Below are 12,115 nucleotides of genomic sequence, written 5' to 3' on the forward strand. Positions count from 1 at the left end.
TGTCATGGCACAAAGAAAATAGAAGGAATCATGCCTTTCACCGAAAATCGAAGAGAAAACGAGCGTGAGACGATTCCGGGACGACGGGACGACGACGACAAGCTTTGGACCTTCAAAAGCGTGGCTATGGTGTTCTTCTTGGAGCTTGCTCGGTCGAAGAAGATGAAGAATAGTGAGGGTGGCGGCTGATGGAGGTGAGTGATCGGTTGAGAGGGTTTTGGGTAGCTTAGGTTTTGATTTTGTGTTAATTAAAAATATAGGTTAATTAAATATAGATAAAAGGTTTTAAATATAAAATATACAACTTAAACTCCTAATTAAAAGTTAAAATCTGATAACTAAATTTAAAATCTCGAAATTACAATTTAAGGGAATTTTAAAAATACTAAAAAGTCAATATTTTGGCTTATTTTGAATAAAAATGGACTCCTAAAATTATATAAAATTAAATACTAAAAATTTTGAGATAATAAAACCCAAAATAATATTTTAGGGCTCTAAAAAGACTCATGAAATAAATTGGCTAGAAAGTTGTCATCTTGTCCGTCCACGGTCCCGTCTACGCGATAAAATAATTAAAATACTATAAATCATAAAAATCACTAATTATGGGTTAAATGCTTAAAAATAAATTAAATCATGCACAAATAATTCACATAATTATTTAACCCATAAATCTAAAATTTAAATAATTAAATATCCTAATTATGCATGCGGATTTACGTATTTAAAAATACCGGGTGTTACAATTCTCCCCCCCTTAAATTGAATTTCGTCCTCGAAATTAAAGTACTTACCCGAACAACTCCGGGTAGCGAGTCCTCATGTCTGCCTCGGTCTCCCAAGTAGCTTCCTCCTCTGAGTGATTCAGCCACTGGACTCTGACCATCGGTATGATCCGCGTCCTAAGCCTCCGCTCCTCCCTTGCCAAGATCCGCACTGGCCTCTCCTCATACACTAGATCTGGTGGCAACTGTAAGGGCTCGAAATCCAACACATGCGACGGGTTGGAGACATATCTCCGAAGCATAGATATATGGAAAACGTTGTGCACTGCCGCTAGCCCTGGAGGTAGAGCTAAACGGTAGGCCAACGTGCCAACTCTCTCCAAGATCTCGAATGGCCCTATATACCTCGGATTAAGCTTGCCTCTCCGGCCAAAACGCACTACTCCCTTCATAGGTGATACCTTCAGGAATACGTGATCACCTACATCGAACTCCAAATCTCGTCGTCTGGCATCTGCATAACTCTTCTGCCGACTCTGAGCAGTCCTCATCCGATCTCGAATCTGAGTCACAATGTCAGCTATCTGCTGCACAATCTCAGGACCCAGTAAAATCCGCTCACAAACCTCATCCCAATGCACAGGAGATCTGCATCTCCTCCCATACAATGCTGCATAAGGAGCCATACCTATAGATGACTGAAAACTGTTGTTATAGGTAAACTCCACTAATGGCAGTCTAGTCTCCCAAGAGCCCCAAAAATCAATGACACAAGCTCTCAGAAGATCCTCGAGAACCTGGATCACCCTCTCAGACTGGCCATCTGTCTGGGGATGAAATGCTGTACTGAACAAAAGCCTCGTCCCCAAAGCTGTGTGCAGACTCTTCCAAAACGCAGATGTGAATCTCGGATCTCTGTCTGACACAATAGACACTGGTATGCCATGCAGTCTAACAATCTCTCTGATGTAAAGCTCCGCATACTGTGTCAAAGTATAAGTAGTCCTCACCGACAAGAAATGAGCTGACTTGGTGAGTCTATCCACAATCACCCAAATCGCTGTGCAACCTCTGGCACTCCTCGGTAAGCCAACCACAAAGTCCATCGTAATATTCTCCCATTTCCATTTCGGAATAGGAAGAGGTCTAAGAAGTCCTGCTGGACGCTGATGCTCTGCCTTGACTTGCTGACAAGTCAAGCACTCTGACACCACTCTCCCGATGTCACTCTTCATCCCGGGCCACCAATACAATAGTTGCAAATCTTTGTACATCTTCGTACTTCCGGGGTGAATGGAGTACGGAGATGTGTGAGCCTCTGCTAAAATCTCAGCTCTCAACTGATCGACGTTCGGTACACACATCCTACCACGGTACTGCACGATACCATCCTCCACTGTATACAAGAGATTACCTCTAGCCTCATCTCTCTGTCTCCATCGCTGCAACTCCTCATCAGTAGACTGTCTCTCTCTAATCTGATCTCGCAGAAATGGCTGCACCGTCAACAATGACAAGCTCGGTGCACGACCACTCGGATAACACTCCAATCCAAATCTCTGAATCTCGCTCTGTAGTGGTAACTGTACGGTCAAACATGATACCACTGACGACTTTCGACTCAAAGCATCGGCCACTACATTAGCTTTACCCGGATGGTAGCTAATGTCACAGTCATAGTCCTTCACCAACTCCAACCATCTGCGCTGTCTCATGTTCAACTCCTTCTGTGTGAAGAAGTACTTGAGACTCTTGTGGTCTGTGAAAATCTTGCACTTCTCGCCATACAGATAGTGCCTCCAGATTTTCAAAGCGAAAACCACTGCTGCCAACTCCAAGTCATGCGTCGGATAATTCTGCTCATGAATATTCAGCTGCCTCGACGCATACGCAATAACCTTATCACACTGCATAAGCACTGCGCCTAAACCTAGTTTAGACGCGTCGGTGTACACCACTAACTCCTCGTGTGGTACTGTCATCGCTAACACTGGTGCAGTAGTGAGTGTTTCCTTCAGCTGATCGAAGCTCCTCTGACAGTCTGAACTCCAGATAAACTTCGCATTCTTCTTGGTCAAGGAAGTCAAGGGTACTGCAATAGAGGAAAAACCCTTGATGAACTTCCTATAATATCCTGCCAAACCCAAGAAACTGCGAATCTCTGAAGCATTCTTCGGAATACCCCAATTCTGCACTGCCTCAACCTTAGACTGATCAACTGCAATCCCATCTCTCGAAATAATAGGGCCAAGAAATGCCACCTGCTCAAGCCAAAACTCGCACTTGCTGAACTTGGCATACAACCGATGCTCCCTCAAAGTCTGCAAGGCTATCTGAAGATGCTGTCTATGCTCCTCGATGCTCCTAGAATAGATCAAAATATCATCAATAAAGACTATGATGAACTGATCTAGATACGGCTGAAAGACTCGGTTCATGAGATCCATGAAAACTGCTGGAGCATTGGTCATCCCAAATGGCATCACTAAGAACTCGTAATGCCCATATCGTGTCCTGAAAGCAGTCTTGGACACATCTGCATCTCTGACATGCAACTGATGATAACCAGATCGCAGATCGATCTTGGAAAACACTGAAGCTCCCTGCAGCTGGTCAAATAAATCCTCTATCCTCGGCAGTGGATACTTGTTCTTCACTGTGACCCTGTTGAGCTCTCGGTAATCGATGCACAGTCTCATACTGTCATCCTTCTTCTTCACAAATAACACCGGAGCCCCCCACGGAGAAAAGCTAGGACGAACAAAGCCTTTCTCTAACAACTCCTGAATCTGCTCCTTCAACTCTTTCATCTCGGTAGGAGCAAGTCTGTACGGTGCCTTAGAGATAGGCACGGTGTCTGGCACTAAGTCGATGCTGAACTCCACCTCTCTCACTGGTGGAATTTCGGCAACATCCTCCGGAAAGACATCCAAAAAGTCACGAACCACCTCTATCTCTGATAATGAGCTGCTAGATGGCTCTGAAGTCGTGATAATACTCGCTAGAAACCCCTGGCAACCCCGTCTCAACAACTTCCTCGCCTGAATATGAGATATCACCCGAGGCATATCACTGCTCTGAGATGCATGAAAAGTGAACGGGTCGCCTACTGTAGGTCTCAGTGACACTGATCTCCGACGAAAATCAATCGAAGCTCCATTGACTGTCAACCAGTCCATACCCAAAATCAAATCGAATCCGCTCAAGGGTAAAACCACCACATCTGCTCGAATGGAGTGTCCCTGCAGCTCTAACTCCAGTCCTCAAATAACCTTCGAGGTAGAAATAATCTGCCCTGACGGCATAGTAACATCATACCCACTGTCACTACTCTCAGGTGTGATGTCTACCCGCCTGATAAACTCCAGGGAGATAAACGAATGCGTAGCCTCTGAATCTAGCAACGCAAACGTGGAGTTGCCTCCAACTAGAATTCTCCCGGTGATCAAGGAGGTGTCTGGATCTACCTCCTCGGCCTGCATCACAAACACCCTACCAGCGGTGTTCTTCTTCCTCGGGCAGTTAGCTATCTGATGCCCTGGCTCCCTACAGTGGTAGCAAACTCCTGCTCCCAATAGACAAGGTCCCGAATGCATCTTCTGGCACTTCGGGCAAGTAGGATAAGCTATGGCATTAGGGGCCCCGCCCCTCTGCTGTTGCGGCCTCTGCTGCTGTGGCCTCTGCTGCTGATTCGGGCCCTTAGCCGGCCCTGTAAACTGCTTCTTCGCAGAAGGCTGCGAAGATGGTCGCTGATACCCAGCCTGAAACTGCCTCTTCCCTTGCTGCTCTCTCTGAATCTCTCTCCGACCCTCCTCAGAACGCAAGGCTCTACTGACTGCAGACTCATAAGTAAGGACGTCTGCCATGCGAACATCATGCTTGATATCCGCCCTCAAACCCTCCACAAACTGCCTCAACTTCTCTGGTGGACTATCTGAAATCAGAGGCACAAAGTGACAGCCCCTCTCGAACTGTCTCACATACTCAACCACTGTCTTGTCCCCCTGACGGAGACTCATAAACTCTCGGATCATGCGACTGCGCACATCCTCAGTGAAGTACTCTGCGTAGAAGATACGCCTAAACTCTGCCCAGGTCAGTGTAGGAAGGTGAACTCCCCTGGCTGCACCCTCCCACCAGAGCGCTGCATCACCCCTCAGCATGTACGTCGCACAGTTCACCCTGTCGGTGTCTGTGATCCCCATATAAGCAAAGATGGACTCCAGAGAGCGAATCCATCCCTCCGCCACCAAAGGATCGGTGGTACCTACAAACTCCTTGGGTCCCTTCTTCTGGAACCTCTCAGCAACGTCCTCCTCATGGGACAACCTGGGACGAGTAGCCTGCTGCTCTAACAGAGCAGTAATCCCTACCATCATATTTGCATTGGCCTGCTCCAATGCTGCAATAGGGTTCTGCGGAGGTGGAGGTGGAGGTCCCCCACGTCTGTTAACTGGTCTCGGAGGCATTCTGCACCACCACATATTTTTTTTACGTAAATCGCCATGCATAACTAAGTTGTTTCAATTTAATGCTAACTTAGATTCAAAGAATTAAATCATACTATAAACACTTAAAACTTACAGACCGGTAGCGTGGACTTCTGAGCTCGCATAGCAGTAATGACCCCTCCGAGGACCGTGCTCTGATACCAACTGAAACGACCCTAACTCTATAATTAATAAATAAATATGCGGAAAATTTTTTTTTTTATACTTACTAAATAAAATATGTACATATATGTCCATACATATATGCACAGAATAAAAAGATTTAAAAATAAATAAATAAATAATTAATTAAATACTTAAATAAAAATGCATTCTTTAAAATAAAATAAATATCTAAGACAAACATTTAATTAAAAATATTGCATAAATAAAATGATTAAAATTTGCATGCACTGAAAATATTCCATAAAATATTCAAAACTCACAACCACTGAAAAATAATATAAAATATGTAACGTGCTGACATAATCAAAACATGCATGTGACTCAGACATCTATCACGGTCACGGGGTCACTGCATGTCCGCTCATACATCCTCGCCTCCGGTGGGTACAACCTCATCCTCAACGAACTCACCTGCACCATACCAGTGTAGTGAGCCTAGAGGCCCAACATGCTAACATAACAAGGGTTTAAAATAATTTAAAATAATTAAATACTAATACATACATATACATAAATGAGCATGCTTGAAAATTTCATAACATAACATAACTTTACTTAACTTAAATAACATAATACATAAACATTGTTGAGCAATTATTTTCTAACATCGCATGGTTGTATCCGTAGTGTAACCTTAAATCATACATTAAATACTGATCAGCGTGAAAACCAACGTACGTGGCGGTGACGAATCACCTCTTAAATTGACAGTAAACTGCCCTTCAATCATATGGGGACGAATCCCCCTTAAATTGTCGCACTACTTCAACTTCCAACATAAAATATTTTTTTTTGCTCAACCTTAAACATTAAATCATGCATAAAATATTGTTTCATGAATGCATGTACTTAAATAAAAATGTGTGTCCTTCATATATATTTAATTTGATTTCATACTAACATATACATATTAAAATAACTTCAATGCATAAAAATAATTAAATATATAATCAGGACACATGAAATTTCTCATGGATTGTACTGGACTGTTGGCCCTACTCTCAAGCCCAATTACTTAAATCTGGCCCATTAACACTGAGACTGACCCAATAACATACTTAAGCCCATTAGAATTGTTCTAAGCCCAATTAAAATAATTTAAAGCCCATAAAACCTTCTAGGCCCAATAACAACTCAAACTGGCCCAATGGGCCCAAAAGCCCAAAGACTGGCCCAATAACTTTTATGGGCCCTAAAGCCCATAAAATTTAGTGGGCTCACTTAATTAAAATAATTTAACCCCAAATAATTAAATTCAACCCAAAATAATTAAATGGAGCCCAATAATATTTTAAGATTTAATTAGGCCCATTAAACCTTTAATTAAACTTAAAACTTAAAAATAAAAATACCCGAGCCCAACTAACTTAACCCGGACCCGGACCCAACTAACTTGACCCAAGACTTGACTGACCCGACCCACCTAACCACCCGACCCGGACCCTTCAAACCCTAAAACCCGAGCCCCTCCTTCCCTTGCAACCGCAGCCGCGAGCAGCAGCCCTTCCAGGGCTGCTGCCGCCCTGCTCCGGCCACCCCTGGCCGGAGCCCCGCCGCCCAGACTTAGCCCACGTCTGGGCGGACCCAACCTAGCCCCTGACCCCTGCCCATGCACCCCACAGGACCGAGCCCCATCCCTCTTCCAACAAACCCTACCTGCGCATCCCTTCTCGGCCGACTGAACCAAACGCCCTCCTGGGCTCGTTTGGCTCGAGCCACTCGAGCCATTCGAGCCCAGGCCATCCCCACACCCTTTAGGAAACCCTGACCAGCATCCATACAAGCCATGGAGGAAAAATATGAACATGAGGGAAGGAATACAAGAACACAATGCATATCAAAGCGTTTTTCTGAAAAATCTTGAACAATAAACTGATGTTCACGCACGCACACATCTAATTACTGTCATGGCACAAATAAAATAGAAGGAATCATGCCTTTCACCGAAAATCGAAGAGAAAACGAGCGTGAGACGACTCCGGGACGACGGGACGACGACGACAAGCTTTGGACCTTCAAAAGCGTGGCTATGGTGTTCTTCTTGGAGCTTGCTCGGTCGAAGAAGATGAAGAATAGTAAGGGTGGCGGCTGATGGAGGTGAGTGATCGGTTGAGAGGGTTTTGGGTAGCTTAGGTTTTGATTTTGTGTTAATTAAAAATATAGGTTAATTAAATATAGATAAAAGGTTTTAAATATAAAATATACAACTTAAACTCCTAATTAAAAATTAAAATCTGATAACTAAATTTAAAATCTCGAAATTACAATTTAAAGAAATTTTAAAAATACTAAAAAGTCAATATTTTGGCTTATTTTGAATAAAAATGGACTCCTAAAATTATATAAAATTAAATACTAAAAATTTTGAGATAATAAAACCCAAAATAATATTTTAGGGCTCTAAAAAGACTCATGAAATAAATTGGCTAGAAAGTTGTCATCTCGTCCGTCCACGGTCCCGTCTACGCGATAAAATAATTAAAATACTAAAAATCATAAAAATAACTAATTATGGGTTAAATGCTTAAAAATAAATTAAATCATGCACAAATAATTCACATAATTATTTAACCCATAAATCTAAAATTTAAATAATTAAATATCCTAATTATGCATGCGAATTTACGTATTTAAAAATACCGGGTGTTACAGCAACAAATTCAATCTTTGCCAAATTTGACATGGTGGTACTAAAAAAATAACAATGCATTTTATTAGTTAATTTCCATTAATATGACAATACAAAATAATGAAAGAACGAAGATTACAAGTGCGTGTACAAATAGAGAAAAAGTATGTGGTGAAAAATCGCTGGTGAGTACAAGACTCGTGAGCATGATGATCATAATCGCTATGAAAAATAACCTTAGAAATGCCATCATCTTCATCTTTGAAAAATGAGAAAATATTTTGAGAGAAATAATGAATTTTGGTGTGATTGAAAATGAGTTTGAGTGAACATATTTATAGACCAAAAACTAATCGTTTTGTTACCGTTTGTGACCGTTGGGGGTAAGGAAAAAAATCGAGTATGTGTTGAATAAAAATTCGTGATAATGATGCAATGCATATAATGATAATCATAATTAAATAATTATTTATATCATATCACATTATTATAAGTTCGGTGTCATAGACAACCTTTTATATAATAATATGAGATTATACGAATATGATTAGTATATAAATACACAATAATATATATCATATAACGTTATTATAAGGTCAGTGTCATATACAACATTTTATATAATAACATTAAATTATATATTAATACAGTTAGTATATATACATAATAAATATATATCATATCACGTTATTATATGATCAGTGTCATAGACAGCCTTTTATATAATAACATGAAATTATATATTAATACAATTAGTATATATACATAATAAATATATATCATATCACGTTATTATAAGGTTAGTGTCATAAACAACCTTTTATATAATAACATGAAATTATATATTAATATATATACAATAAAAATATATAAACAGTAAAATAAAAATTCTTACTTGTTAAATATTTTTGACTTCTTCTTGTATTTTGGAACGTCGAAAATTATAGAGAACCTTCGAGCGATCGTGCTGATAACGTGTTGTGAAAAAGTAAAAATATATGGTAAAAAGTAAAAACTCCAAAACTCAAAATATGAAACTCTACATTTTATAATATTTTTCTCTCAACTCAATTGTGATTTTCATCATAAATAAAGACCTATTTATAGATCCACATTTGAGATTAGTCCAAAAATTAATATATCATCATCTACATCATCACACACTAATTTTCAACATTTTACAACTCAATATTCAACATTCAATATTCAACAATAATAAAATAATATATTTTCAACAAAATCATTTTAATTTTGATTGATTTTTTTCAATTTGAATAAGATGGTTCAAAATTTTGTCGTACTGATTTTGACAAGTACAACTAACATTTAACTTTTTTGTGAGAACACACCAAAAATTTTGAATTTTTATTTTGTGTTTCAAAAATAGCACGTGGGAAATCAGAAATCATGGTGAAAAGAGTCTAAACATCCCAGAAAAGTAATGGCATTAATTAGACAGTGTATTTGGTGTCCTTTGATGGAGTCGTGGAAATTTTGAATGGGTTAGGATATATGATTCAAGTGGTGGGTAGGAATTGGTATTAAAAGGACCAACTAAATCTGTTTACTATAACAAATGGGTTTGGTTAAGAATAAAATCAAGACTTTAGAATTATTATTATTTGATTATGATATAAACGCATCCCATATTTCGTACGAGTAAATTGATAAGATATGTATGTATAATTGCCACATTCATTATGTCATTCCTTTGGAATTTCAATATAATATTAATCTTTTCCCCTAAGTATTCGGTCTGAAAAGTGCACAAAAATTTCTATTAGATCGTAACTCAATTTTATAATATGAATCTGCTATTCGATCTAATCCATGAAAAAAATATTATATTTTCATTAAAAATTTTTAACTTGTTTTACGAATATAAATATGTCAGATTATCTTATTAGAGATCTATTTTTGAAACTATTGTAGACATTCAATCGAACTCTCATTCTATCTGCAAACTTTATTAGAATAAGTTAAATATTGGCATTCAAATTGAAGGGGTACTGATAAGGTGGCTTGCCCAACCATTTTTCGAGTTTGGCAATGGAATGGTTAAAATTGAGCTTTGAGCGTAAGATCTGGTCTCAAAATTCGAATTCAAAATATTGATATTTTACAAGATACAATTTATAAGTAACATTGTTTTTACATTTGAATTCTGTGGGCAGTGAATAGTGATATCACGCCCGGAGTATTTTGAATCCAAAAATGAATCCAAAATCCATTTGTAGGGCTGACAAATGCGGCTTTTTCCAGTTGAAAGCCACCATAAAATGTTTTCGACATATTTACAAAGTCAATGCACGTAAAGGTGTAGCAAAATACACACACAGACCAGAGTCAGGATGAACCTTTCGGGTCCATTACCATACATAGATTTTATTGGAAAAGCAGTGCTTGCAGTAAGATTATTTTAATTTAATCAGCTCATGTGTTAGAGGAAACTTGGGATAATATTTAGTGAACTGTGTCCATTCAAATGTTAGATCTCATGTGTTGTATATATGATTATTATAACTGAGAGAAAACATATTAATTACAGTTAATTTCAAACTTAATATTTTGATTAGAATATGAGTGGAGTTGTCCATATATACATATAGTTGGAGTTGGTATTTTGGTTTAGGTGAAAAACGAATTGAAGGTGGATGCGGACATAGCAAACAAATCAAAAGGGGATTTGGATGTCCAAAGACAACAACAAATGACAAAACAACCAACAACTTGTCACCTGAAATCGTGTTTCAATGGTTCCAAAGACAGTGGTCTATCATTCGATGCAGTAGATAACACACTGATTGATTATTCTATCATATATTTGGCTTAAGTTTTATAAATAATTAGTATCAAAATATATTGATCTATCATCTTATGTCATTCGTTTTTATCATCTTACCCATTAGTTAAGTGCAGAATTAATAATTAGAGATTTGAAAAGAATTACGTTGTTGAAGTAGAACCGAAAAAAAAATTTATTATATGGTTACGTAACGTATTGTTGTTGCACCTCCTCAACTACGGCTGATTGGATCGGTGTACCATGTTAATATTATAAATATTATAAATCTTAGATAAATTAGTCAGCACTACTTTTAATATTAATTTTTAGAAAAGGTCAACACATCCAATGGCGCATAATTATATATCAAATAAGAGATTGTTTGTCTGAGCTTAATTATTTAAAAATATATATAAGTTATACTAGTTTATAAACTGATTTTGGAGCTTATAAGCTGTGATAAATTACTTTTAAAATAAGATGTTAAAGTGTTTGTATAAATTTATTTTAAACAAACTAAAATGTTGATGTGTTTGATATTTAAGATCTTTTTATTGTCAGAACTACTAAAAATATATGATAATATGAAGGTTATTTAAAATATTTTTAAAATTTCATCATAAATTTTAAATCTAAATTAAAAATAATAAAACTATTTCATATGTTAATTTAGAAAAATTTATATTCTTTGGGGAAAAAAATTTAAAAAATAAGTAAAATTTATGAGTGAAGGACATCATTGGGATTTATGAAAAGATTGGACACCTCATGAATTTATAAATAACGCTTTATTAGTTTAATATTTCAATGTGGGATATTGTAGCATTGCCGATCTCTTGAGAAGCCGACGTCTGCGACGGTCTACTCTAGATGACTTTCATTCACCTTTCTTTTGGTGGTAGCCCTTTTCTAGGTCGCCCCTTCCGCTACTACGACTCTCAACGAGAGCACCAATATTAGGTTATAAACTCATGAGGTTTTCATCCCAAAAGGCTTACCTATTGGATAAGGTTGCCTCATGAGTTTATAACTAACTCTTTATTAGTTTAATATTTCAATGTGAGATATTGTAACAAAGATACAATGATATTTTATAGAAATAAAATTTTAAAATAAATTCTTTTCAAAAAAAATTAGAGTCACCTTAATTTTTTTAAAAACAGTTTGTCAGCTTATTTTGATCACTTATAAGTTGTTTGACCAAATTATTGTCAAATAAATTGGAAGAACTTATAAGATCTAAAACAGTTTATAAACTGTTTTGAAGCTTACAAGCTAATTCAAACACTATCTTACT

The sequence above is a fragment of the Henckelia pumila genome, chromosome 4, assembly GCF_033568475.1.
Source record: "Henckelia pumila isolate YLH828 chromosome 4, ASM3356847v2, whole genome shotgun sequence".
Lineage (NCBI taxonomy): Eukaryota > Viridiplantae > Streptophyta > Magnoliopsida > Lamiales > Gesneriaceae > Henckelia > Henckelia pumila.